Source organism: Pipistrellus kuhlii, unplaced genomic scaffold (assembly GCF_014108245.1).
Source record: "Pipistrellus kuhlii isolate mPipKuh1 unplaced genomic scaffold, mPipKuh1.p scaffold_m20_p_26, whole genome shotgun sequence".
NCBI lineage: Eukaryota > Metazoa > Chordata > Mammalia > Chiroptera > Vespertilionidae > Pipistrellus > Pipistrellus kuhlii.
This window is the reverse complement of record NW_023425525.1, coordinates 6,810,307-6,837,803: the sequence shown is the minus strand read 5'-3', so window position 1 is coordinate 6,837,803 and position 27,497 is coordinate 6,810,307. Positions and strand designations below refer to the sequence as shown.

At 43.5% G+C, this 27,497-nt stretch overlaps 1 protein-coding gene and 1 long non-coding RNA gene across 3 annotated transcripts in view; both read left to right on the top strand.

Moving 5' to 3' along the window:
• The window catches only part of JAZF1 (JAZF zinc finger 1), a 281,117-nt gene that overhangs the window by 32,559 nt on the left and 221,061 nt on the right, over positions 1–27,497 (top strand). The window lies entirely within an intron of this gene.
• On the top strand, positions 1,362–11,394 carry LOC123653022. Its single transcript, XR_006742652.1, has 3 exons — positions 1,362–1,709; positions 2,176–2,423; positions 11,322–11,394. It is a non-coding gene; the product is annotated as an uncharacterized LOC123653022 (long non-coding RNA).

Genomic DNA, 27,497 nt, shown 5'->3' with positions numbered 1-27,497 from the left:
GGAGTGATGCAAATATTCTCTTATTTATGTATTGCTACCATGGTCACACAACTGTACATTTGCCAAAACTTATCAAACTGCACACTAAAAAATAGGTGGATTTTATATAAATTCGACCTCTATAAAGTTGTTCTAAGAAGTTAATAGGGTGGAAGCTGCAGATCGCTTTTCGTACACCTTTGAAGATGAATCAGTAACCATTGTCAGTTTTGTTATGGTTTGCTGGATGTCAGTAAGACACTACCCTGCTAAATGTTAAGAAATGCCTCATGACGTTATATGGGGTGAAGTTTGAGTGAGTGATTAAGCCACAGAGTCAGGTATAATTTATCCCCAGCTTTGGGTTTTCCTTGTCTCCATTTCAATATGGCTTCATATTTGCTTCCAGTATTTTGGGAAGCTTGACCCCATAGTGCCATACCCTCAGTACCCAGAGAAGCAGAGATCTCATACTTGAGCCTTGCCTTGAGCCCTGCCAGTGCCCGGACATTTTAGTTACCTTATGCTTGGCCCTTCCACTTGATGACATGTTGAGAGTGGGCTCTCTTGTTTCCCAGTGTTCTTGGTCCTCCATTCCCCTCTTTCCTTTTCCCAGTGTCAAATGCTTTAGTGGAAACTAATTGTTTAAATAGAAGAGAGATTGATCTCATTTCCCCAACTAAATAAAAAGTAAATTGAGCCCTAGCCAGGGTGTCTCAGTTAATTGAGTATGTTCCTGTGTACCTAGAGGTTGTGGGATTGGTCCCCAGTCCAAGTTTGGGTGGAGGCAGCCAATCAATGTTTCTCTCTCACATTGATGTTTCTCTCTCGCACTCTCTCCCTCTCCCTTTATCTCTCTCAAAAATCAATAAAAAACATTTCTTAAAAAGTAAATCGAAAAAGACCAACCAAAATTGGAGTCAAAATGTACATTATACTCTTCCTTTCTTGGTCTTATTAATAATGTTGGGAAACCAGCTATGATTTTTCAACAAATTTAATTTTTCTTTAATCCTCATCCTAGGATATGCTTTTATTGATTTTTTTTTTTTTTAGAGAGTAAGCGGGGGGGGGGGGGAGAGAGAGAGAGAGAGAGAGAGAGAGAGAGAGAGAGAGAGAGAGAGAGAGAGAGAGAGAGAAACATTAGTGTGAGAGAAAGACATTACTAATTGTTTGCCTCCCACACATGCCCTGACCAGAGATTAAGTATGTGCCCCGACCCTTTTGGTATATAGGATAACACCAGGATTCAGCGAATTTCATTTTGATTAAAAAAATAATAATAATAACTAAAATGGAAGGATTAGGATTCTTTATTTCATCTGTTTATTTCCTTTATTTTATGAAGGGTGGGGGGGAAAGTATAATTTAGAGTCTCATTTGTAATATGCATGAGCATTTTTGCTGCTATACAATTACATGGTGACTAAACTATGATTGTATATATCTATTTTTATTTTTGATGTCAGCCTATTATTTATCTGATGAACTCTCTCCTTTCCTTTTTTAGCTGGTGTTTTAGTCTTCTCCTCTCTCTTCCCCCTGCATTCTCCCTGTAAAGTGCCCGTGCAGGCCATGGTGTTGCATGAGCCCAGCCTCCGTGGGACAGCGTGGTGTCACTGCTGATCGGCAGCTGGGCCTGAGATGCTGGAGCTAAGCTGCAGCTCGCATTGTTTCCTGCGAACTTCTGCCTCTCAGGGCTGTGGAAATTGATGACCGAATAACGCAGTGTACACATCCTGAGAATGTACAATTCCGGACAGAGCAGTCTGCTTTTCTTTAATGCAGTGTGCTGAGGAGAATATGTGCAAAGCTTTCTTGGTCCCATGCCCTGAATTCTTTTACTAGTATTTCCTCTAATATTTCAACCTTTTACAAATCATCCGTATCTTTAATCTCACTCTTATTAACAGCTCAGAGCTTAGCATTGAAGGGGAAGTTGATTTGCTGTGCGACCTTGGGTTTGAATTCCCTTATCTTACAACTGGGAGGGTAGGCCTGCCTGTACTGGAGGGGATGTGGTTTAGAAAAGCTAATTAGTGATTAGAAAACAGTGTGTAAACATGCTTAGCAGTGCAGAATCTGTTTCAAATTCTTTCCCTTCTTTTCACCTCCCCTCCATATCAAGCAACTTTAATCTTCATATGTTCTTTTATTACTCCAGCCCTCATTCAACATCTTTTTCTTTTTTTACAGAGCCTCGTCTAGGTTCCAGGCACTGCTTTAGGTGATGGGGATTCAGCCGTGAATGCCATTGACTGCCCTTCTGGAGCTTACATTTTAGGAGTAAAGACAGATAATAAAATAATGAAATAAGACCTGGCTTATGTTTTTAAAGGGCTGCATTGATGAGAATATACCATAGAGGCCTCTTAGGGATAATACCATTTTCTCTTAACTTAAAGGGATGTGTCTGTGGTTCCAAAGACTGGACATAGGCACAGGTAATGTTTCCTCTCCTTGATACAGGAGGACACGTTCAACAACTTCTACAGAGGGTAGAAGTCTTGCCATTGATTTGTTGCTGCAGTCCGTACAGTGTGGACAGTGGAACATTGTCACCAAAGGATGTGGTCCCTGCCTGTGATGGGGAGACAGACTCTCCAGCTGAGAACCCCATTCAGTAGAACACCTGCTCTGAGGAGGAGTGTCTATTCAAGGGGCAGTGGTGAGGATCCGTGCCTGAGGAAGGCTGACCCAGAGAAATAGAGATTTCTATTTCTAATGGAGTTGACCTTGAAGGATATGGACCAGTTAGTGAAATGTAACTTGTGTCAAAAGGCGCTTTCCCTTCTCCACGAAGGCCAGCAGCCTCAGAACAGAGCCTGGTGGCCCTTGCAGGTAGCCGTGTTTCAGTCAAGCCGGGATGTGGAAAAGGAAACGTGGAGTTGTGAAAGGTGAGGCAAGACTTCAAGGGCTAGACTGAGGGTCAGGGAAAGCCCTTCATTCGGTCTCTAAGGAGACTGCAGGCCACGGTCCAGTGACTGTATCCCAGTCACGTAGCAGATTGGGATGGAAAGCTCTCCTGACTCCCAGCATGGCTTTTTCTACTCTCACACGGCGCCTGTAATTTGTATTCCTGAACACAGAGTAAAACCTTAGGACTCATTTCTGGCCCCGGAAGACGGCTCCCTGGGTCTTCCTCCTAAGTGGGGCTCCGTCAGCAGCCTCAGCGGCTCAGGAAGTATTGCTACACAGGTGGTAGCTGTGGTCTAGCATCTGTCGCTGCAGAATCCCCAGCAAAGGCACCCAGGAATTTCACCAAGCTCCCCACCTAATTTTATGGCCACTGACATTTGAGAAATTCTCTTTCTATGCTATTTTCATGTCCTGTTGACAAAGAAGAGGGAAAACATGTTGGAGCATCCTTCAGAAGCGAATCCGGACATTTTAAAATTAATTTTCTTTCATTTAATAATCTACCTTTGACATCATTCATATCAGTGATACATCTGCCTCATTCTTTTAATGTACATAACTAGTGTTTTTCTGACTGGTGTTATCTCTAACGGTAAACTCAGTCATAGCTTGTATATCATGACCAGTATAATTTTTGTCTGATTTTTAAAATGAAAGAAATTAGAAAAGAGTGTTTGTGAAAGTTTCTTTTCAATATTCCATGTGTAGGTAAACTAGTTTCTTAGTTCAGGCTGTGGTCAAAAGTCAGAAAGCCAAAGATACAGAGAACTCTGGAGATTTAAAGTATTTGTCAGGCACCCCACATTGGAACTTGTGTTGTCTTTCTGCGAGTGAGTTCATAATAACTGCTGAACTTACTTTATATGGCCACATGCAAAAATCAGGACTTTAAAAAAAATGCATTATTGCTCAGCCGGCTTGGCTCTGTGGTTGAGTATTCGACCTATGATTCAGGAGATAGAGTTCGACTCTTGGTCAGGGCACATGCCCGGATTGCAAACTCAATCCCAAGTGTGGGGTGTGCAGGAGGCAACCAGTCAATTAGTCTCTCTCCTCATTGATATTTCTATCTCTCCCTCTCCCTTCTACTCTGAAATCAATAAAAATGTATTTTTAAAAAATAAATAAAAATAAAAATGTATTATTAGTTTGGCCTATGCCTTGTAGTTGAAGGCACACTGCATAGAAAATGCTTGGTTTGACCTTGGGTCTGTAGATACTATAACATAAGAATTGAGTGGAGAGTCTTATTGGAGTTCACTTGATGTTACTCTAAATACAGCCTTTTACTGAGGAAGCTGGCCTGGTGTGTATGGCGTTGGCCTCTGACCAACACCTTACAGGAATCTCCTGGCATTCCACCATGTGTACCTACAGAACATAGGGCAGGTTCTTGGGCTCCACCTCCAGAGCTCAGAAAGCTGAGCCTTTAAAAGACCCTTTCTGCAGCCTTCTCCTCTGGGTGTCAGGCTTCCTATGTGGGAACTGCTTGTTCATCTTGTTTGCGAACTTAAGTTTTCTCGAAGTCACATGCCTCTGAGTGTGCCGAGATCGACTTTCTGTTTAACGTTTGACTGGGGATTTCACTGGGACAGGATACGAGCTGTCGCGACATATCTGAAGCCTGGGAATTTCTCTTCCACCCCCAATTAAAAGCTGCATAACCCGAGAGTTTTCTAAAATTGCGTGCCTTGAACGGGCTTCACCCACAAACTCCAGGCTGTGAATTTCTAACTGTGCTAAAACATTTAACACTGCCTACAACCATTCGAAAAGTTCTAGCAGGACACAATGTGGCTCCCTTTCTGAATTTCTTGAATTTAGTGATTGCAAAAGATTAATATCTTTTCTAGCATTTTATTTTTTCTTATTGTAGAAATGTAATGAAAAGAAGGAATATTGGTGTGGTTGTTTTTTTTTTTAACCAGTCCCCACGTAGGTGTTGCCAAATCACCTCTACTTCAATTCAATGTGTTGTATAAATATCGTGTACTGTGTTGTTCCATGATGTGAAAAATATTGCAAGCACCAGCAGAATTTATTGGGGGCCGGATATTAAAATCACCTGTAGAGCCTCGTAAGGGCATGTGTGTTCTCTCTCCAGCCAGACCTGAATCAGAACTACACTGGGGTGTGGGACAAGGGCCAGGCAGGCATGTGTTTCCTAGACAGTAGTAAAAATATGCTAATGCGTATTTTTGTCACTGTTAGTGCTCTTCTCTTTTGACACCTCAATCATGTATTTTCTGTCTGTTTTCTGGGCAACTGGGACTTTTAGTGACTTCATTCAACCTTTCTAGAAGCTTTCAACCTTGGTCTTCCTTCCCACCTCCTTCCTTGTCCTGAAAGAGCGGAGACCTATATCTCCCCATCCCCAGTATACTCTCCCAATACCAGTGTTTGTCCCCAGGGCTGGGCCTCCTGTGCTACTGGGAGCTCCTTGAGGGCAGGTGTCTATGGTCCTCAGTAAATCTGTTGAATGAAGGAGTTGCTGAGTGCAGGGCAACAGGAAAAGCAATGACAGGGCTCCCTGGCCCGCTAGCTAGTGCAGAGGGGAAGGAATGAGCCCCTGTGAGGAGCTTCCATTGGCCTTTTCCTAGGAAGAAAGGTTTGGCCACACCAGAGACAGACCATGGTCCGTCAGGTCCCCGGGCAGTCAGGAGCTCACTAAAGCAGGTTCAGTGGCAGAATCTGAACTAGGATCAGGTGTCCCTATAGGCAGCTGGCAATTTATCTCTGGTATGAAGCAAGAGCAGCAGGACAAGAGGTCATCAGAGCTGGGCCAAGGGGTAGTGACCCGCCCTCCCCAGTTAGGTCTATCACAACCTAATGAAACTGTTAACTCATTTAAATGTTAAGTAAAATATCCAGTGTTTGGCAAACTAGTTCATGAATCAGCTCACACTTGTGAGGTTTGTCGTTTCCACGCTCGGAGGTAGGTAGTGTAGGTGCCTCTGCTGTCTAGATGTGGACACTAAGGGGAATTCACAGATGCCTGAGAGGCAAGTCTGGGAGTGAGCCAGGTCTTCAGACTCCTCGTCCAGTGCTCCCTTCCCTGTTCACAACACCTACAGTTCCTTTAGAGCCTGTCAGTGTTGGCAAGTGTATACTCAGCACCGCAGTGAGACCCAGGACCCTTTTTGAAGAAAATGGGAATATTTTGAAGAAAATGAATATTCTTCAGAGATCCGAGTTTGGATGGGAAGCCTCCTAGGATTTACAAATCAGATTTCCTTGTTCTCTTTGAAAGGTGTCTTTAGTCTACTCTGAAAAGCTTGTCATGCCTGTCAAAAGACGCGAGCGACAGGTGAACAGTGAGGCATTCTGAGAATGAGAAGAAAAGGCTTTTATTAGGGAGGGAAGGCAGAGCAACTTAATAATTACTGTTGAAATAGTCACAGCAATGCCGAAGCTTCTACATAATTTAATCTAACTTAATACCAGCTGCCACCTCCCTGGTGGCAATACATAAATTAATTAATAGTAGGTTGGAGTTGAAGCAGTGCCGCTGTATTTAGGCCATTATTAACTTGTTCTCTGTGCCTTTCTGGCATGGCTGGGTCTGTTCGTAGCTTCTGGCTCTTATTTCCATTGTGGCTTCCACCAGCATCAGGATTCTGAGGACGTGTGCTATGCTGTTGGCATTTCACTCCCTTTCTGTAATAAGCACGTAAGCCCTGCAGAGAGGTGACACCTCTTGACTTGTCGCGCGTAGTAGGAATATGGGTCTCTCCTGAAGTTGTTGCTAAAATGGTGAGTTCTGAGTGGGATTACCCCAAACTGAACTCGGGTTCTACCACTCATTACTGCATGACCTTGGGCAAAGTGTGGAACTATGAGGAAAATGAATAATAACTGTATCTACACCCCTATAGGTTGTTGAGACAATTAAGTGAATTAATGCATCTAAGGCTCTTGGAAGAGGGCCCAATATGTTCTAAATGAACACTGGTTAACACTAGTAATCGTACCTCTCCCTGCCAGTCCTCAGTTGTTCTTCATTCCCAAGATACAGACATGATATCCTCTTGCGTGTTGCCAACTCACTCCCATTTGCCAGATGGTCTAAAAGCCCCCCTCTACCCCCCACCCCCAAGCCCTCCTGAGTTCCTGGCTGCACAGCCAAAGCCACTCACCCGGTAACCACTGAGAAACAGCCTCATCAAAGAGGAGGGGATTCCAAAAGCATCTGCATCTACATCTCCGCAAGAAAGGAACATGCATAACTCATTTGAGAGCTCGGCCACCATTCCAGGGAGAGTTGCTGCTGCTTGTGACGAATGCTGTTGAGGAGCTCGGAGGAGTCGTGGGTAAAAGTGCTTCTGTTTTGCTGCAGGCCTCTTGGCCCCAGTAGGCTTCACCCTCTTGGTTTGGGATGCCAGAGGCTTGTGCAGGGCCCTGGCAGGACAGGGGAGCACTGGGCGAGGTGGCATTGGCTGCTGAGAAAATACTCCATCTCAGCAGCCCAGTGGCCCCATGCCTCTAGTCCAGCCCTCCTCCTGCTTTCCGTGGAGCTGGGGAGAGATTGCTGTCCTGTTGTTTCCCTGTGGGACCCCGAGCGGCCAGGCAGGACAGCTGTCTGCTGTGGGCTTTGGGAGGGATGTCCCAAGTCTCAGGTCAGCCCCACCACTGTGCTGAGCAGTCTCAAGCCAGTCACTGTCCTCCTCTGTGCCTCAGCTGCGCCACCAGTAAGATGGCATCAGGTTGCTGGGCAATAAAGTGCCTTCGCACGGGGCCCGGCCCAGGGTAAGCATGTGGCATCTGCCATTGTTTCTTTCTGATCTCCAGCCTTGTCTCCTACAGACTTCCAGTGTGGACAGCTGTCCACCTCCGGCCCTCCAGCCTGTCCTGTCAGCTTACAGCCAGCTCTCTCAAGACCTAGCACCTATTGGAGCCTCTGGGCTGTCCCTCAGCATCAGACTCCTGTACCTGGATATTGTGTCAATATTGAGTCTTTTCATGAAGTGTTTTAAACTGCTATTTCTACCTGTCTCTCTCCCTAACTAGATTGCAAACCCATGGAGACAAGGCCTCAGAGATTCTGGCATAGACAGCAGTGGCCAGTGTATGGCAGGCATTCACTAACTCATTCAACTCTGCTTAAAGCACCCCCATGACACCTACCTCAGTGGAAGTGTTATTTCTATTTTGATTTTAAACACGTCTATTATTTCTAGACTCATCCTTGCTGGACGGGCACAGGCCATATCCTTGTATATATCCATGTCATTTATTTTCCTTCTCAGGAAGTTGGCTTACCATTTAAGAAATCACAGGAGGTCCTGCCAGGGTGGGTGGTTCAATGGTTGAGCATTGGCCTATGAACCAGGAGGTCACCGTTCCATTCCTGGTCAGGGCACATGACAGATGGCAAGCTTGGTCTCCAGTAGGGGGTGTGCAGGAGGCAGCCAATCAGTGATCCTCATTGATGTTTTTATCTCCCTCTCTCCCTCTCCCTTCTCTGAAATATATATATAAAAGAAATCACCAGAGGAAGAAAAAGTGTAGTGTAATGGACTTTTACAGTTAGGAAAACTGAGTTCTATTCTGAGATCTACCACTTATTTTAGCTGTCACCCATCAAACTCATCTCTTAAATTCTGTGTCCCAGTTTCTTCATCTGTAAAACACAGGGAGTTGTAAGGGTTACGTGAAATAAAAAACGCAGGCTGTTCGGCACAGTACCTGGTGCATGAACTTGTAGCCATCAGTCCCTGCTCAGACTCTGAGCTCCGTTGTTGTTATGTTGTTCGGCTTCCATAGCAGCAAGTGTAGATTGGCAGTGCTATCCATACATTGCGGGAAAATGAATCTTTTTCCTGAAATGAAATAGAATGGAAAAAGGTATTTGTACAGTTGCCAATTTCAGCAGTTTGCAGAAACTTCACGACACGGTGTTGCTTAAAATAAGAAAGCCAGTACAATAGCATGAGACGCTAATACAGGAAGAGGATAGAGATGAATCTGTGGATAACCTCCTCCTACCTTGATACGTCGATAAACAGAGGATTTTATGAGGGTACCACCTACTTAGCATACCACCAGCTTGTTTATAAGCGTTTTGTTCTTGGGGTTGCTGTAAATGTCACTCTGAAAGGAGGGTTTAAGAGGAATTTTACAGTGAATGCTCTTTGCTATTGATCAGACTTAAAAAGTAATTGCTTCTTTTGAAGCTCTCTTTTGCCCTTGCAAACATCTCCTCCAAGTTCCTCAGAACAGTTCCTTGAAACGCCGTCCCCAGATGTCCACGTGCGGGGGGTGTGCGTCAGATAAGATTTTGGCAGAAAGTCCTGAGTAAAGTTATTTTGCTGTAAATCCAGGCCCGTTCTGATTAAAATAGCCCAAGAACACGCAGCTACAAGCATGTGGCAGGGTGCCGTTTGCTCTTAGAAGCAATTAACCGACATAAGAACACTTGTAAAACTTGTAACATGTGCAGCCCCTACAGCTTAACCAGTAAACTCTGTGCCACATGGCGAAAGCTCTGTCTCATATCTGCCTTTTCATTAGTGTTTGCAGTAGCAACACAGTTCTGTTGTTCGGTATGTAGCCTGTTAAGGAGAGAGGACCCTTTAGTTTGGGGGGACACAAACATTGGGCCTAGAACTTTCCATGTTGAAATTTCCGTGTTTAATCTTCACTCACACTGGTGTGTCTCTGTGTGTGCAATGCAGCATGCGCCTGTCTTGTGTTTCAAATAGTTTGCTATCTCTCTACAGTAAATGATGACGTTATTTTATAAGGAAACATTAGTGCCTTCGACTTACCCAGTCATCAGAGAAAAATTGTTAACGGCAGACAGGAGAGTTCCGTTTGCTTCCTTCTGAGTAGCAGTGGAAGTATTCGTGCGTCCGGGCCGTGTCTATTGAGGGCCTGTAATGTCTAAAGCACTGTGTGGGAGGTAGGAAGAATCGGACCTGAGTCCTACTCCTCAAGGTACTTACAATCCAGGAGAGAGAATATGCATATAACTAACTATAATACAAAATAGAAGATGATAAATAATAGTATAAACAAGGATTGGACAATATACTCTTGGAGTTATAAACCTACACACACACAAATACTAGTATACACATGTTTCAATCCTCTGTTCTCATATCCTTGAGAAATTCCCTAACCAGGGAGCTTATATTGTCACTGTAGGCCCCAAATAGAAATCATTTTAGACTGGGCTCTTATTGGGGGTCCAGAGGAACCAGAATCATGTTGTATTTCTTCAATGAAAGAGAATTACTGGTAAATTTAAAGCAATAACAGACCTAACTCTGAAATTTAAAAGCATATGTGTTAGAGGTTTTCATTGAATATGATTTTGATGCTTTTTATAATGGAGAATTCTCCAAATTTAAAAAAAGAGAGAGGTGGTGTCCCATATGTTTGTTAAAGTTCTTTTTGGAACAAACAATCTTGAGAGCTTACTACAATGCCAGGTCAGTGGTTGGCAAACTCATTAGTCAACAGAGCCAAATATCAACAATACAAAGATTGAAATTCCTTTTGGGAATCAAATTTTTAAAAATTAAACTTCTTCTAACACCACTTTTTCAAAATAGACTCGCTCAGACCGTGGTATTTTGTGGAAGAGCCACACTCAAGAGGCCAAAAAGCCGCATGTAGCTTGTGAGCTGCAGTTTGTCAACCACAGTGCCTGGTACATAGTAGAGGACAGTGAGCAAGAGATTAAACTCCCAATTTCATGAAAACTTGGGTTTCAGTGAAAAGATGGGTGATGTACAATTAAACAAATAAATGAACAAGATAGCGTTTCTGATAGGCCTAAGTGTTCAGGAGGAAATAAAACAGGCAGTGGGAACAATACAAAATGGACAGTTGTATATGAATTTTTTTAGGGTCAGAGAAGGCCCATTTGAAGAGGTGAGATATATTCTGAGACCAGAGGGATGCACAAGGCTCTCCATAAGTCAGTTCTTGGCAGAGGGAGCAGCAAGTGCAAAGGCCCTGAGGTAGAAATGGGAGAGCCTGTTCAGGGAACAGGCAGGAACATTGTGAGGCTGAATGGAGAGGCTGGGTGCTGGGAGGCCACAGTAAGGAGTTATTACAGCAGACAGTTCCAAGGCTAGTGCACAAAAGTCCATTTATCTCAAATTGAAGCTGAACTCTAATATTAATACTAGGTTGAAAACCGGGTCCTGAAAGCATGGCTGCCAGGGAAAGGGAAGAAGAAAATGTGTTTCCTTTTCTGGCAGATTTTAAACAGTAAACACACCTTGTGCATTGGCTGTGTCATCATCTCGTTATCTTCCTGCTTTATCTAGGCAGCAGGTGTTCTTCAGATTCTTTAATGTTCTTCCCCGTGGCGGCCCCCCTTCTCTGTCATATCCCTATGGCCCTTCATTATCTCGCAGTTCACCTTTCTTCCCCTTTTAACAATTCTCAATTAAAACTCTCATTTCTTCCAGGCAGCCAATTACCGCTGGTGGCCGGAGAGCAAATCTGATCCCTAGAGTGAATAAGAAGGGATATGTAGTCTGGCCTGCTTATAGAATTATTTTTCTTCTTAGAAGAGTATTTGTTCAGCCAAATGAAGCTCCTGTTTTAATGAATCAGCTGATAACATAGAGATGAATAAGCAATTTGAGAGGCTTGGAGGATGACATTTTTTCCAAAAGGGGTAGACCCAGCCTTGCTTGCCTGGGAGTTTGCCTCTGTGGTTAAAGCAGGGCTTGCTTTTTATGACTTCTTCCTCCCCTCCACTCGCTGATTCTCTCCAGGGTTTCGTGTATAACCATCAAGATTTTTTTGCAGCACAACAGGAAGTCCATGTGTGGGAGACATGTGCCGGGTCAGAGATGGGTTGGGGGGTGAGGGTGGGAGATGGGGGCTCTTTGGTTTCATCAGTTGCTTGTCAATTGAATATGAGTTGAGAGCTAACTATACACAGGTAATTTATTTGGGGAGTTCCACCTGCAATTGGGGGCTACAAAGAATGGGAAGATGGGCCGAAACCAGTTTGGCTCAGTGGATAAAGCGTTGGCCTGCAGACTGAAAGGTCCCAGGTTCGATTCCGGTCAAGGGCATGTATCTTGGTTACGGGCACATCCCCAGCAGGGGGTGTGCAGGAGGCAGTTGATCGATGTCTCTCTCTCATCGATGTTTCTAACTCTCTATCCCTCTCCCTTCCTCTCTGTAAAAAAAATCAAGAAACTATATTTTTTTTTAAAAAAGGGAAAAGAATGGGGATGGTTGACTTTTGTTCCGGTGTGTGTTTCACATGCGCTCTGTGTTCATGCAGACAGAGGCAGGGCAGTCCTGCATCATGGCAATGCTGAAGGGCCAGCATCACACAGCAGATCACTCCGGGCTCCTAATTAAAATTACGGCTGGGAATTGCTTCCTTATGCGTAGCTCAAATTGCCTTCGCAATCATTTCACTTTATAACTTTTAGTTAATCCTCTCCTCGCCACCCTCAAGAATCCTTCCTCGTCCTTGAAGTTGACTCTTTTGAAATCTTTATGGGCAGCCCCGGTTCCCCCTGAGCTATGGGTATCCTGATACTTTGTTCCCACAAGGCCTCAAGTTTGTAAGCAAAAACAGCCTTAGCTCCCTCTTCTCCCATTGCACGTTTAATGAGTTATGGGTCTGGAACGCGACTGGATTTCGTGTTGCGGTCAGTGTTATAAATTAGCGGAGCCTTGCTGATCCTCGTTCTCCCTAATGAATTCGTTGCTAACTGTCTTTCAGGCCAAGGCTGCCACATACTGTTTACCCTAATTAGTATTCTCTAATGGTAATCAGGTGACCAATAACTAGCATGTTTTACAAAACGAGCACTTATTATTCCATTTCATCAGTTTTAGTAGGAAAATTACATACAATGATATTCTCCTTGGGATTCCAACTAAGAAGCGCTTTAGCCAAGAAACATCTGAGCACGGGAACAGGATGATCAAAGAATTGTGCTTTTTAATCAATATTGTATGTGGTCAGCCCCGGACCCATGTGTTCCGGGTGAGGTTGCTTAGTACAATACATTTGAAGGTTTCTGTGTTGAATTTTTTTCTCGCACCGAATTTTAAGAACTACACCAAACAGGAGTATGTGGAGAGAAGCAGGCTGTTGCTCCAATAGAGGAAACCTCTGAGAAAGAATGCCCATGGCAAAGCCACAGCCCGGTTTTCCGACCCGGAGATTAGAAAAATCAGGCAATATCTGATTCTCTAAAAGAATGGTTACGGAACTCTTAGCAAATTGTAGGCTACTGCTCTGGGATAAGCCTTGCAGATTTGTGGTTGGCGCTGAGAATGCTCATGTTGGTCATTTGTTGAATGAACAAAAGAATGTTGTGTCCAGAGTTTGTCAATGTTTGCAGAGGGCAGGGTGGAGGAGCCAACTATCCGTCCTTGTTGCTTGTTGTCTACAGGAAAAAAGGAAGGAAAATGAGATGATAATTATAATTTTCAGGATGTTTAAAATTTTTACAGCCACCTAGTGCATACTGTGGTATTATTTATGTAAGGAGAGAAGATTGTGGTGAAATAAAACATGCTTTGGAAAGGGCTGGCCAATCTTTCATTATTCCCCTAACCGTGGGTACCAAGAGGAAAGTTGGTTATGTATAGTCAGGTCATTTATATAGACGTTTTTGTTGACGTGACCAAGAACAGTTTTGAGGGCTTTCGGTCCTTGTGAATGTACAAATCACAGACCTACAGTTCAGTCGTATTGTACTTAGGCTGCCCAGCCTTACAGAAACAATTGAGCAGTTTTTAATGTGAAGAATAATTAGGCCAGAAGGGATCGATGGAGGGGGAAAGGGGCCATGTGTGTGATACTTTCAACAATAAAGATTTCCTTAACGCAGAATCATTGGGCTTAGAAACTGTTGTGATAGGTCAGGGCATCTTAAAAATTTTCGGTTACTTTAAAAACAGAATATCTGATGTCAAGTCTGAGAATCTTTGTTTCCAGTCATGGTGGGTTCTTTGCCCAGTGTGTGACCATGCCCGTCACTCTCAAAAAGCTATTACTCGGAGAATTCACATCACTTTGACTTGGCATGATCATAGTAAGGAATCCTGGGGTCAGATTCAATTGTAAAGCAGTTCTCAAGCCAAATATATATGGTTAAATTATTCCCTGTTCTTTGGCCTAATATGCATACATTTTGTATTCTGTTCAATCTCCTGTTGTGTTCAAAAGATTAAGGAATGTGGTGGGAGGACTAAGAAACTGGTAAGGGAGCACCGTTTCAGAGAGCTGGGGTTTGGATGACATTGGAGTAGCACTTTAGAACTTCACATGTGTTATCCGTCTTGGCCCTTGGAAATCAGCAACACAGATATTATTTATTAGCATCATTTTCCAGATGGGGGAACAAGCATTCAAAAATGAAAGGGTTTGCTTAAGTTTGCATTGCTACTAAACGTTGCAGCCATTGCAAGCTCTCTGATAGCGGGGCCTATAGGGAGTGGGAATGTGAGCTAGTCCCATAAACCCGTGTTCTTTCTGCCTTGTTTAGGAAATATGCAAGAATTTACTTTTCAAGTTATGCTGTGTGCACTCTGTGAAATGCATTTATGTTTTGACCACTTCCTGGTTAAGTAGAATTAAAGTTTACAGACTCTCAGGGCATGTAAAAAATATTTTTGGTCTCAAGTTTATTTCAGTAGAGTCTTTTAGCCCCCTTTGAATTCAATTAGAAAACCTTGGTCTAATAAATTTCATTGAAGTAAATACTTTGTTACATTAATACACTGTATACAGTAAATGTCTACAGGCCTTCAAGTAATGTATATACATTCATTAAAATGAACTAATGAACTAATAAAACTTACTAATAAACTATGTATGTTAAATCGTTGTAATAAAAACAATAATGAGATTTTTAGCTTACTTATACAGATGGCACAAATATTTGTATTTATGCAGTGGCCACATTAATAGAATTTTAATTTCTTGATTAAAAAACAACCCTTAAACAGTAAAGTTAATGTTTAGACCTCTGTCTATACCTAAAAAAAATCAAGGAGTAGTAGAAAGATTTTGACAGTGTTTTTAGATATAAAAAACACATCATACAATAACTACATGTACTCTGTCCCCACTATTTAAATAAAAAGTGTGTGTGTGTGTGTGTGTGTGTGTGTGTGTAGAGCCAGCAAGTTATCTGGAAGAATACAATGTACTAAGTAATCACAGCTGGTAGGATTGTATGTATTTTTACTTCCCCCCTTTTGCTTTTCCATTTTTCCCCCAAAGAACATGTAATTTTTGTATTCAGAAAAAGTTATTTTGTCAAAAGTTACTTTAATGAAAGATACACAAACTTCTTCTCAACTACAATTCTCCACCTTTGACACACACAGAGAAGAAAAAAGGAATTGGTAGGACTTTTGCTATAGTATTGCTTTATTTTCCTAAGTGAAAAAAAAATCTCTCTCATTACCCCTTTTTAATACCCCTTGAAAGAAGTGACCATGTTGGTAATTTAAATACAAATCACCTATGCTTATTCAACAGATAGAATGCTGGACCCCAATTTATATGAGTCAAAGGTTTGGTAAAAGGTCCCAAAATCTGCATTTTTATCAGGCATCACAAATTATTCTAATGCTCAATTCATTTGAGACTCACTCTTCTGTTTGAAGCATCTCCTAGATTCTTTTTTTCATATTCAGAGTTGTTGAACGTATGCCCACACAACATTCGTTCTATTGTCAGGGACATTAGAAGATTAAGTGTTCACTCTTAATGTGAGGATTCGATGGAGTCATTCACTCAGCAAGGATTTCTGCAGAACTTACAGCGAGTCCTCCTTTAAGACCCTCTGGGTTAGGACGGAGCCCTGACAGTTGGAATAGGTCCAGGTAGAGGGACTAGATCCTACAGCTCACTGATTCTCAGACCCTCTCTCTGAAAGCTACACCAACTGAGTTTCCTAAAGAGTCACTATCTTTCTTCTTTTCATTTCTCTCTCAGCCGAAACAATTGGTTATTTTAAGAAATCAGTAAATCAGCATCTTGTGTCCTGAGTGATGCATTCTTTGGAAAAAGTTCCTGTGTCAGGAATTCACACAAATTAGTGTGTTTATTTTGAAAGCATGCCATCGTGCTGAAGGTACAGTGCAAGGATCCTCAGTTTGCTGTTGATTGAAATAATCTGCAGCAAGTTAGTGCTAAGCATAAACTCGGAGACACACCAGCTTGCTGAATTGGCTGGGGAAGGTGGCTCTCTTAATTTAGCTTGCATAGAACCACCTGGAGGGCTTTTTAAAACACAGATTTCTGGGCCCGATGCCAGACTTCTAATTCAGCGAGTATGGGGCTAGGCCTCATGAATATGCATTTCTAACAAGTTCCCAGGTATTGCTGATGCTGCTTCCAGAATCCGGGCCTAAAAGAAACATCTTGGCAACCCCGACTGCAGTCACATGTAGAACCTGTTGATTTTTAACTCAAAATTTTATATGGCTTCTTGAACTGGCATTAGATGCTGCAAATATCGGGTAATTCTCTTTTGAATGGCATGGTTGGCCACTTTTTTTTTTTCATTTTGACATTTGTCTCCACTTTGATGAAACTAAACTAAAAGTTGGGCACTTTTTTTTTTCTTTTTAGACTCCCTGCTTAACGAGGTTCGAGTGATGTTTCTCTTTGTCAATAGCAATTAAGGCAAACCTGGTGAAAACTTTATATAACCCTATTTTTTTTTAACACTTCCTAAAATCTTTTTTTTTTTTAATATATTTTATTGATTTTTTACAGAGAGGAAGAGAAAGGGCTAGAGAGTTAGCAACATCGATGAGAAAGAAACATCAATCAGCCACCTCCTGCACAACCCTAGTGGGGATGTGCCCACAACCATGGTACATGCCCTTGACTGGAATCAAACCCAGGACCTTTCAGTCCACAGGCTGACACTCTATCCACTGAGCCAAACCAGTTTTGGCAACACTTCCTGAAATCTTAAATATGTATCTTGACTTATTTCTCTTTCCCCTTCACTAAGGATGTGAAGATAGGGATTTATTTATTTATTTTTAAATTACTTTATTGATTAAGATTTCACATAATTGTCATCATCCCCCCATTCCCATCCCAAACCCCTCCCACACATGCCCTCACTCCCCTGTTGTCCGTAACCACTGGGTTGGCTCATATGCATGCACATAAGTCCTTTGGTTGATCTTTTTCCCTTTTCCCCACTCTCCCCTACCTTCCCTCTGAGGTCCGACAGTCTGATCAATGCTGTTCTTATTCATTGGTCTAGGGATTTTTTTCTTATTTACTACTGTTCAGCACCTAGGTCATTGCCTGATAAATTATAATCCTAAATAATAATCCTATATAATAAAAGGCTAATATGTATAATGTGCACTGACCACTAGGGGGTAGTGCAGAATGAAGAAAGGCCCAGGCCAGCAGCTGGAAGGCCCTGATCGACCCTGATCACTGGCCAGGCCTAGGAACCCTACCCATACAAAAGTTTTGTGCACTGGGCCTCTAGTCTGTATATATAAAATGCTAATATGATAAGTGTCCTGTGCACTGTCTGACTAGTCACTATGATGTGCACTGACCACCAGGGGGCAGTTGCTTAACACAGGCGCTGCCAAGCTGCAGTGACTTGGCAGCGGCGGATCTCAGGAGACACACCAGAAACCAGAAAGGAGGGAGCCTGATTCCTCATGGGGCTGTACAATTCCACCTTTAGCGTGGGTTATGTTGTTGCTGGAGCACTGTCGGCCCCAAATCTGGCTTACTGCACACTTGCATTTACATTCCACAACCTGTACAACAGCAACTTTGCAGAGTGCCCTCTCTCACCCTAGGACCCCTTAGGGGTGTCGAACTCAATCAGAGAAGGGGCCAAAATCTAAAATCCAGCCTAAATCGCGGGCCAAATGGTTTACTGAACAGTCATAAACTGTCATTGTGATGGAAACGCAGCGGAGTGCAGTGATGACAGCGCGGTGCGGGCCACATTGCAAGGCCTGGCGGGACGGATTTGGCCTGCGGGCCTTGTGTTTGACACATGTGCTTAGGGGATGTGGGAGAGCCAGTTTAGGCCAGATCCCCACAGGCCAGCCCAAGGGTCCCTGCTCACTGTGCAGACTCCAGGAGGGACCTTGGGAGTTTATCTCCAGAGTTGTCCAGCCCATCTCGCCCAGTCCCACCCCGCAGGCCACCTTCCAATTAATTTCCTTTCAATGTGCACAAATTCATGCATTGGGTCAGTAGTTATGTCATAAATATGTGTTACATGAGTAAACGAAAGCATAGCAAGCACATTGCTTTTGCTTGGAATGGTGTATTATTATGGTGGCTTTGAAGCCTGATGGTGATTTGAGGGACTACACCCCTTCTGTCCATATAGGTGTCTCTTCTTGGTGCCTCTATTGACTTCTCTTGAATTGCAGGACAAGGCTGGGATGAAGAAGGAGTTCCTTATTTGGCAGTTTTGAAGGGAATTTGTCTACATGGGCTCAAATGGAATCCTCTAAATGTCTGGTTTTACCTGCAACCAGACCAACTTTTCTTTGTTGGGCTGACAAATCCCTTGCATCCTCTGATTGAACTGTAAGCTGAAAGCACGAGAAACAATTGTCATGTGATTCAGCAAAGCCAGGCTATATATCATTTTGTTCGTTTCTCTAATGCTCGCGCTGGGGTGTGGGCAGTGGTAAGGTGAGACAGAGAGGACAGGTAAAGGAAGTTGGCTGCCAAGGTATCTTGCAGTTGGTCCAAAGGGAATATTCAAAAATATATATTTTTATTGATTTCAGAGAGGAAGGGAGAGGGAGAAAGAGACAGAAACATCAGTGATGAGAGAGAATCATTGATCCCCTGTCTCCTGCACACCCCACATGGAATCCAGCTAGAACTGTGACCTCCTGGCTCATAAATTGCAGGTCAGCCACTGAGCCAAGCCTGCTGGCCTGGTAAAGGAAAATTCTTAATTCTGGTGCTTGGAACACCAGAATGATGTTGATCAGCGGATCTCTTTGTATCAGCATTATCAACATTTACATTCACTTTACACATTGGATTTGCATCTGAAAAGACCAACTATAATCAACATTTAAGGGATAATACTTATATTTGCATAAGACTGAGCAGACGTGTTAAGTCATTTTAGCTGGCTGTTGCTAGGAAACCAATTAATAATGCTCTACATTTCATTAAAAATTGGGTTCTCTCTTTGCTTTCACTTAACTTCACATTTACTGAGCTGCTTATGCTCCCTCAGCAAATTGTGACAGATAAATTATCATTTTTGCTAAATTTACTTCTGTGATTACAGTTGTTAGTCATATCTGTCAATACAACTTCAAAGCTTTTTTTAAAAAAAAATGTTTTAGTGAGGAAAACTGAATTTTAACTGTTAATCATTTTTTTCCCCTCTGTAGCTTATGGGAACCTGAGTCATATTTTTGTAAAGGCTTCATGAATTGTGGGTTAACACAACAACAATTAAAGCAGTCATCCCTGCTTCGTAATTGCACCTTCCCAGTGTGGTGACTAATAATTAGAATAGTCGTCATTATTCAGAAAGTGACAGACAGCTGATTAGGCATTCAGCCGCATTTTGTTTTTTCATGGCTTGTGGGCTAGGCCAGGATCTGTCCTTCCTGCAGTGCAATTAAAATTTTCTTGACTATTTTACATAATAGACTCCTGCTCTTATGAAGAGAAAATACATTTTCAGCTCAGTATCGATAGAAGTGCCTCTTTGAACCAATCACTGGGCAGTTGTATTTAAATTGTAATGACATTTTGCAGTTTAGCATTTTGTAGTCTTGATCAGGTCCAAATGCTCATTAAAAAGCAAATTGATTCCTATTCACATCTGTTTCACAGTATTTCAATCCGGTTACTTGGGTAATGCATACAAATTCATCTGGTCCTTCAGTTTGGCTCACATGGCCATCTTGCCCACTCTCTAAGGGCTAACTAGCAGGACAGGAATTGCGACGCAGATAGCCTTGGAGTCAAGTTCTGCTCCAGCCCCTTGATTCTGTGCCTCAGTGTGCTCAAATGTCAAATAAAGAAAAAAGGATGGCACTGGACAGACCATAGTAGCTAGGATTGTAAAGAGTGGGGCGGCGCGCTGGCTGCTTTGGCTCAGTGAATAGAGCGTCAGCCTGCAGACAGAAGGGTTCAGAATTTGATTCCGGGCAAGGACATGTACCTTGGTTGCAGGCTCTTCCCTGGCCCGGGCCCTGATCAGCGCCCTTGCAGGAGGCAACCAATCGATGTGTTTCTCTCACATTGATATTTCTGGGTCTTTCCCTCTCTCTTCCATTCTCTCTAAAAATCAATGGAAAAATATCCTTGGGTGAAGATTAACAAACAAAACAGTGGGGCAGGAAATGGGTACTTTGCAAACACACCTTCCTTTCCCTCAAGGAATTGTGGAAAAGTGTTTGACACTGAGGTGGCCAGTAGGAGTCAGACTCTGGGGCCAATACACAAATGGGCAGTTGGAATTCAGGGACCCAAATACTGTAGAGAGAAGGTCATTTATTCATTCAGCTAATACTTTTCATGCCTCCTGTGTGCCTTTGAGCTAGTCACTGTGGTTGCAGTGATAAAGAAAATGGCTGAGCAGGAAAGCATGTGATGTGAAGGTGTGAATAGCGGTGGGGATGGGGACGGCTTCCCTGGTTCGCCTGAGATCTGAAGAGTGGGGAGGCTTCGTTTGATGAAAGTAAACAGTAGGGGCTGTGGTGCTGGGGGCGGTCATGAGTTGCAACATTTCAGGAGAGCAGACTGCATGTGCAACGGTCCAGAGGCAGAAAGAAGCTCAGTGTGGAAGGCGGGAACTGAGTAGAGGGCAGTGCAGCTAGAGGAGGGTGCAGTAAAGGAGGGTGATGGGAAATACAGCTGGAAATCCTTCTGAGAAAGCTAGGGGAGTTGGAAAAGGCGTCTTAGGGATGTGATATCTGCAGCTTTAAGTATAAATATCACCTTTTCCCTGGTAGAGCAAAGGGGGAGCATTTTTAGTCAGACAGGGTATCAGTAACTTGGTGTGTTCAGTGTGTCTGAAATGTCACGTATATGAAGGAATCTCATCATTCCAGTTCATGGCAGGTCATACTTCGGTGGGGTTAGGCTAATAGAAGTTTGCTAGGTTTGCCATATTTCGATGCAGGGACACCTATGCAGGGACTCATTAATTAGAGGATGAATGAATGAATGAATGAATGCAGGGACTCATTAATTAGAGGATGAATAAATGAATGAATGAATGAATGAATGCATGAATGTTACTGAGTGGGTGGTGCTCCAGGGTTGGCCTAACCTTAGAAGCAGTGGCACATTAGTGTGACTCCTGTCCAGGTCTAGTGAGCTATTGGAAGCTCAGCTGCACTGACATCTTGGGCCCTGTGGTCCCCCAGCCTGTGTCTCTTCCTCTTCTGCAGATCTGGGAGGACTCCTTAAATCCTGCTCACTGGCCCAGGGTCACTTGAGTTGCCAGAACCCGTCCCACCTGGAAGCAGGAGATACAGAAAGAGCCCCACTCTAAAGTGTGGGTCAGCAGTTCCTGTTAGGCTGACCTGGGTTACAGTGGCCCAGTTCTGAGAGGCCTCGTTCAGATCATCACATCAGCTGACTCACTGAACATGTTCCAGACATGGTGGCCAGTCCGGGGAGGAGGGTGTGGTGGGAGATGTGCTGTCTGCAGGGGGTGCTGAGGGGGGCCGGCATGGAAGGAAAAGCTGAGACAGTAGATTTGGGACACGTTAGCGAAGACTGACCGCTATATCTCAGATGGTTCTGGTTTTGGCTCAGGTGTGAATCTTTGTCTCTTTCCCCAAAGAAGCTAAAATCAGAAGATTTCAGAGAGGAGCTTAGAATTTTTTATCCTGCTTTTAACAATTCATTTACTTTCATAGAAATTAACTTGCTGGCTGCTGTAGGTAGGAAGTCTCTATATTTCAAAAGTTTTCAGCAATCTAAGGAATATTCTTTGATCTTGAAACTAAGATTTTTTCTCTTTTCCTTGTGAATATTGTCACCAATCTCCTCTAAAGGTCCAGAGATAGCTGGAGGGGGAACTATTGTTGGCTTCCAAGCTTATGGGATTCAGCTATGCCAAAAGGCTACGACTTGGCGGGGTTATTATAAATGGAGTGCACAGATTGGCTTGTGAATAATGGAACAGCAGCCTGAAACAACATCTGCAGGGCAATTACCTCCAGTCTAATTTGATGAGCTTGGCTCCATAATCTGTGGCCAATTAAGTACTACCAGTTCTTCTGGGCCTCACAGAGAAACACGGGCCATGGCTCCCTCTCACTCTTATCTACGCCTGCCACATGGGCATGACTGTGCTCTATTAAAGGTGACTTTTTCCAGTTCAAGCAAAGGGTGAAGAGCCTTTCACTTGCAGGAGGTTTCAGGAAACATTAATGATCACACATTCCCAGGGAGTTTAGATGGCTTGTGAGGTGGAAATCACTTGGACCCAGGGCAATGGAAATGGGGCTTATTAAAAATCCTGGCATGCATACGTCATGCTACATCTCATGACTTCGAAGATGACTTCTAGACTCTACTAGGCTGCTCCAAATCCAGTTTCTCATGGGGTTCTTCTTATTTTGCACATGTGGATACTTTCAAATGCATCTCCATTTGACATCTACTCGGTGCTCCTGCTGTCACCAACTGTCTCCTGCAAAGAGCCCTCTGGCTGCTCCCTGGCCAGGGTGGAGGGTACAGCCCTGGTATGGCACAATTAAGGAAGCCCTGGATTTCATGGGGGCAGTGAAGGGAGAGTTGGAAAATCTATGGGCTTAGGGTTTTGTTGTTTAGCATCACTGAGGTCTCAAGCAACCTTCAGGGAGCGGAGAACTGGCAAGAGTGCAACAGTGCAGAACTGGGCATGCCCATCTGTCAGATGGCTTTTCCAGGTTGGTAGGCCTCAGCTGGGCAAAGCTCTCACCAGTCATCAGGCGGCTTGAGAACATGCACATGAGTTTCAGAGGAGAAGACCTGGGCACAGTTCAGGCATCCTCTTCCAGCCCAGGGACCAAGGGAAGGATACCTGCCAGGCTGGCATTCATCAGTGTTCACTTTTTTATTGAGAGAGAGGAAGGGAGAGGGAAAGAGAAATGGAAACATCAATGAGAGAGGAACATCATCAATTGACTGCCTCCTGCATGACCACTACTGAGGGTCAAGACTGTAACCCAGGCAGATAATGTGACTGGGAATCAAACCAGTGACCTCTTGGTTCCTGGTCAGTGCTCAACTGCTGAGCCACACTGGCAGGGCAAGAAGGCTTTTTTTTTTTTTTTTTTTTTTTTAACTGACTCAAAATCCAGAAACCATGAAAGATAAAGATTGGTAAGCCTAATTAAATTTAGGCCGGGACCAGTTTGGCTCAGTGGATAGAGCGTCGGCCTGCGGACTAAAAGGTCCCGGGTTCGATTCCGGTCAAGGGCATGTACCTTGGTTGTGGGCACATCTCTAGTAGGTGGTGTGCAAGAGGCAGCTGATCGATGATTCTCTCTCATCGATGTTTCTAACTCTCTATCCCTCTCCCTTCCTCTCTGTGAAAAATGAATAAAATATATATATATATATTTTAAAATTTAGATTAAAAATTTTCTTGGTATGCCGAAACCGGCTTGGCTCAGTGGATAGAGCGTCAGTCTGTGGACTGAAGGGTCCCAGGTTCGATTCCAGTCAAGGACATGTACCTTTGTTGCTGGCACATCCCCAGTAGGGGGCGTGCAAGAGGCAGCTGATCGATGACTCTCATCGATGTTTCTAACTTTCTAGCTCTCTCCCTTCCTTTCTGTAAAAAAATCAATAAAATATATATTTTTTAAAAATGTTTTTGGTAAGAAGCATAACAAGCAAATTCAAAAGACAAATGGCAATCATGGAAAAAAATATTTTCAACAAAGGGCTATTCTCTTCTATATAAAGAGCTTCTACAAATGAATAAGAAAATGACTGGCAGATTCACAGAAAAATAGGCCAAGGACATGAACATATGATTCCCAGAACAAGAAATACAGATTGTTTTTAAACCAAAGCAAAGATCTGCAGACTCAGACATCATAAGAGAAATGCAATTTTAAAGTACACCGAAAGAGCAGTTCTCACTTCATCAGACTGGCAAAAATTCTAAAGTGTGACAATCATCTGTTGTACCCAGATGGGGGAAATTGTCACTGTACTTCTTGTGAGAGTACAAAATAGCACAACCCCCGCCCCCCACAGGCGGTATCTATCTTGATTACAAATGCAATTACCTTTTGACCTAGCGATCTGGCTCTGTAATTTGTCCCTGCAGGTACATCTGAATACATATCAGTGACATATAGAGGAAGTTTTTCATTAGACCATTATTTGTCATAGAATAGACTGGAAACAGCTCAAATACCCATTCCCAGGAGGCTGATGAAATGAGCAGTGATCCATCCATACAGTTGAATGTTGTGCAGCATTTAAAGAGAATGTGGACATTCTTTATGCAGTGAAGTGGAAAGATATCTGAGATACGTTATTAAATGAAAAACATGGTAGAGAGCAGACTGTGAGGTGTGCTACCTTTGGGGTAGAAGGTGGACAAAATACGTGAGTTGTATTTGTAGCTGCTTGTCTGCATGAAGTATCATGGAAAGGATGAACAAACAGAAGAAACTCAATAGAAATGGTTACCTCTGATGGGTAGGTGGGGGTGGAGCAGTCAGAAAAAGGAAGGGAGCACCACTGTTTATGTATACCCTGTTGTATTATTTTTACTTGTGAACCATGTGAATTATTTCCCATTCAGAACGAAAAACAAGTTACGTGTTCATAAAATCACATTTCAGTGGCAGATCAGCATATATCCAAGGGCTGGAAAGAATCCGCCCACATTTTGATAATCTCTTGTTTGGACTCTTGACTACTGCCCCCTAAGTGGGTCTTGTATTTGGTTTGTCTAGAGCTGTGCTGTTCAGTATGCTGGCTTTTGGGCACTTGAGATGTGGCTCCTGCAGTTAAGATTTGCTGCAAATGTGCCAGATTATGGATGACTTCGTATGAGAAAAAAAAGAATGTAAAACGATCTCATTAATAGTTTTTAAAATACTGACCACATGTCGAATGATCATAGTTTGGATTTGGGGTGTTAAAGTATATTATTACATTAATTTCACTTGTTTTTTTCTTACCTTAAATGTGGCTACTAGAAATGTTAAAACTACATATGTGGCTTGGTTCTGTGGCTGGCATTTTATTTCCTTGTGCAGCACTAATGTAGGCTGTCCCACTTGGCATGTCTGCCAGAATTGCTTTCTAAAAAAAATAAAAATGCTAAGCATGCTTTAAAGCCTTCATTGACTCCTAGATGCCTATAGAGACCCTTTGTAATGGTCTCTGAGATGCTTCCTTCGGGGCCTCTGCCGCCCCTCACATATAGACACTGCTTCCCTTCACTCCCCTAGACTACAGGCTCCTTCAGAAATGTGAGCCTTTGAATACACGGTCCCTTCTCCTGGCAGGGCCCCTGAACCTCTCTTTTGTTGCCTTGAAAACTCCTACTCATAAACCCAAGTTCTGTGGCCCCTTCTTTGACGAATCTTCCCTACTCCTTCTGACCTATTTTTTATAGCATTTGGTATATCCATGTCTTCTCACACTGATCACCTAAAACTGCCATTCATCTTTCCAAGGGTATTTATTGTCCCCACTGCAGACTGTGACTTCTCAAAGGCAGACCCATCCTTCTTGTGTTCCAAGAACCTGCAACTAAACTCTCTAAGAAGTCATTAGGAGCCAAAACCGGTTTGGCTCAATGGATAGAGCATGGGCTTGGGGACTGAAAGGTCCCAGGTTCGATTCCGGTCAAGGGCATGTACCTTGGTTGCTGGCATATCCCCAGTAGGGGGTATGCAAGAGGCAGCTGATCGATGACTCTCTCATCGATGTTTCTCTCTATCTCTCTCCCTTCCACTCTGCAGAAAATCAATAAAATATATTTAAAAAAAAAAAAAAAAAAAAAAAAGAAGTCACTAGGAAAGTGAGGTTGGTTGTGTTTTGTTGAGAGCACCCTGCGCCCCATTTGTGTCCTGGCACATCTATTATCTAATCTATAGATTAGGGGTATCGAACTCAATCAGAGAAGGGGCCAAAATCTAAAATCCAGCCTAAATCGCGGGCCGAATGGTTTACTGAACAGTCATAAACTGTCATTGTGATGGAAACGCAGCGGAGTGCAGTGATGACAGCGCGGTGCGGGCCACATTGCAAGGCCTGGCGGGACGGATTTGGCCCGTGGGCCTTGTGTTTGACACATGTGCTATAGATGGAGGAAAGCAGGCTCAAACCCTTTGGTCTTCTCTTGGTGGAATAGGCCCCTTTGGAATGTTCCAGCTTTAAATGGGCCAACCTCCCTGCAGGCAGGAGATGACAAGCTGCGGAGAGGTCCTGGTGCCAAGCCCACAGCAAGTCCTGGACTGACTGGAAGATGAGAGGTGTTCTGTTCAGCCAGAGAGCAGATTCTCCGGGCTGGCTACGTGCCCGCCCGTGTTTCCAGAAGGTAAAGGTGGCAGGTGGTTGCCAGAAGGTGAGTGCACTGGTGGCTGCCGGCCAGCCACAGGAGGCTGCAAGCTGGAACAAGGAAGCTCTCCACGCCTTGTTGATGGGCTCTTACGTCGGTGACCATCTCCGTGGAAATTCCCTCCTGCTTGTTGAGATTTCCATTGTCCTCCTCTTCTGCTTGTGGGACTTCGCTTTTGCTTGAAAAAGAAAAGAAGAATAATAAACAGGATATCCGGGACTTCTAGATCTCGAAGATTTGTAGAAAGGAGAAGTTGGAATTTTTCGAGAACTTCTCTTGTTAGCTAAGTAACTGAAAAGGCTCGTGTTTGGACCCAGAGTTCGGAAGCATCCTTCCGTTGTTCAGGACCCATTTGTTTCTTATAGGATGATTCATATATTTCCACAAAGCAAAGCTTCTCTCATCATCAGTTGAGTGGGACCTCTTTCTTTTAGAAAACTTTAAGGGCCAGTAGTAGAGGAGAAAGCACAGTATCTTCAAGGGGCTAAAAAAGCTGGTCTGAGCCCAGGTTACCTCAGGGTGTGAACAAATGCAAGGATGGCACCTCTCAGAGCCTCAGTTTTCAGTAACATGAGATTACAGATGCCTGGGTGTGAGGCGAAGGAACACTGATGTCTGGTCCACAGTAGATGTTGTAAATAGGGCTGATAGCTCCCATAGGAATGTAGATTTTCCTTTGTAACTCTCTGGTATTGACTCACCAAATGGGCACATTCAAGGCGAAAGAACAGCATGTCCTTTCATAATTGTGACAGCCTGCAGTGACTCCTGGACAATAGTAGTCCTTCACACTGCTCTTCAGAGCCTCCTCATACTTCAAGGGAGGAAGAAAGCCAGTGAGTAAGGAATTGGGACATGTGAGTTGGAAACTGACTTTGCCACTAGTTAGTCCCAAGAAATTTCAGCCTAGCTCCTTGCTCCCGAGTCTCCTTGCTTGTGAAAATGGAGGTGTTGATCTTTTCCATCTCTAAAATTCTCTAATTCTGTATCCACGGAGCAGCAGGCCATATCAACAGAAATTGGCTCCTGATGGTTACACTGCATTGTTTGTAGGGTAGCAGTTCACAGGAC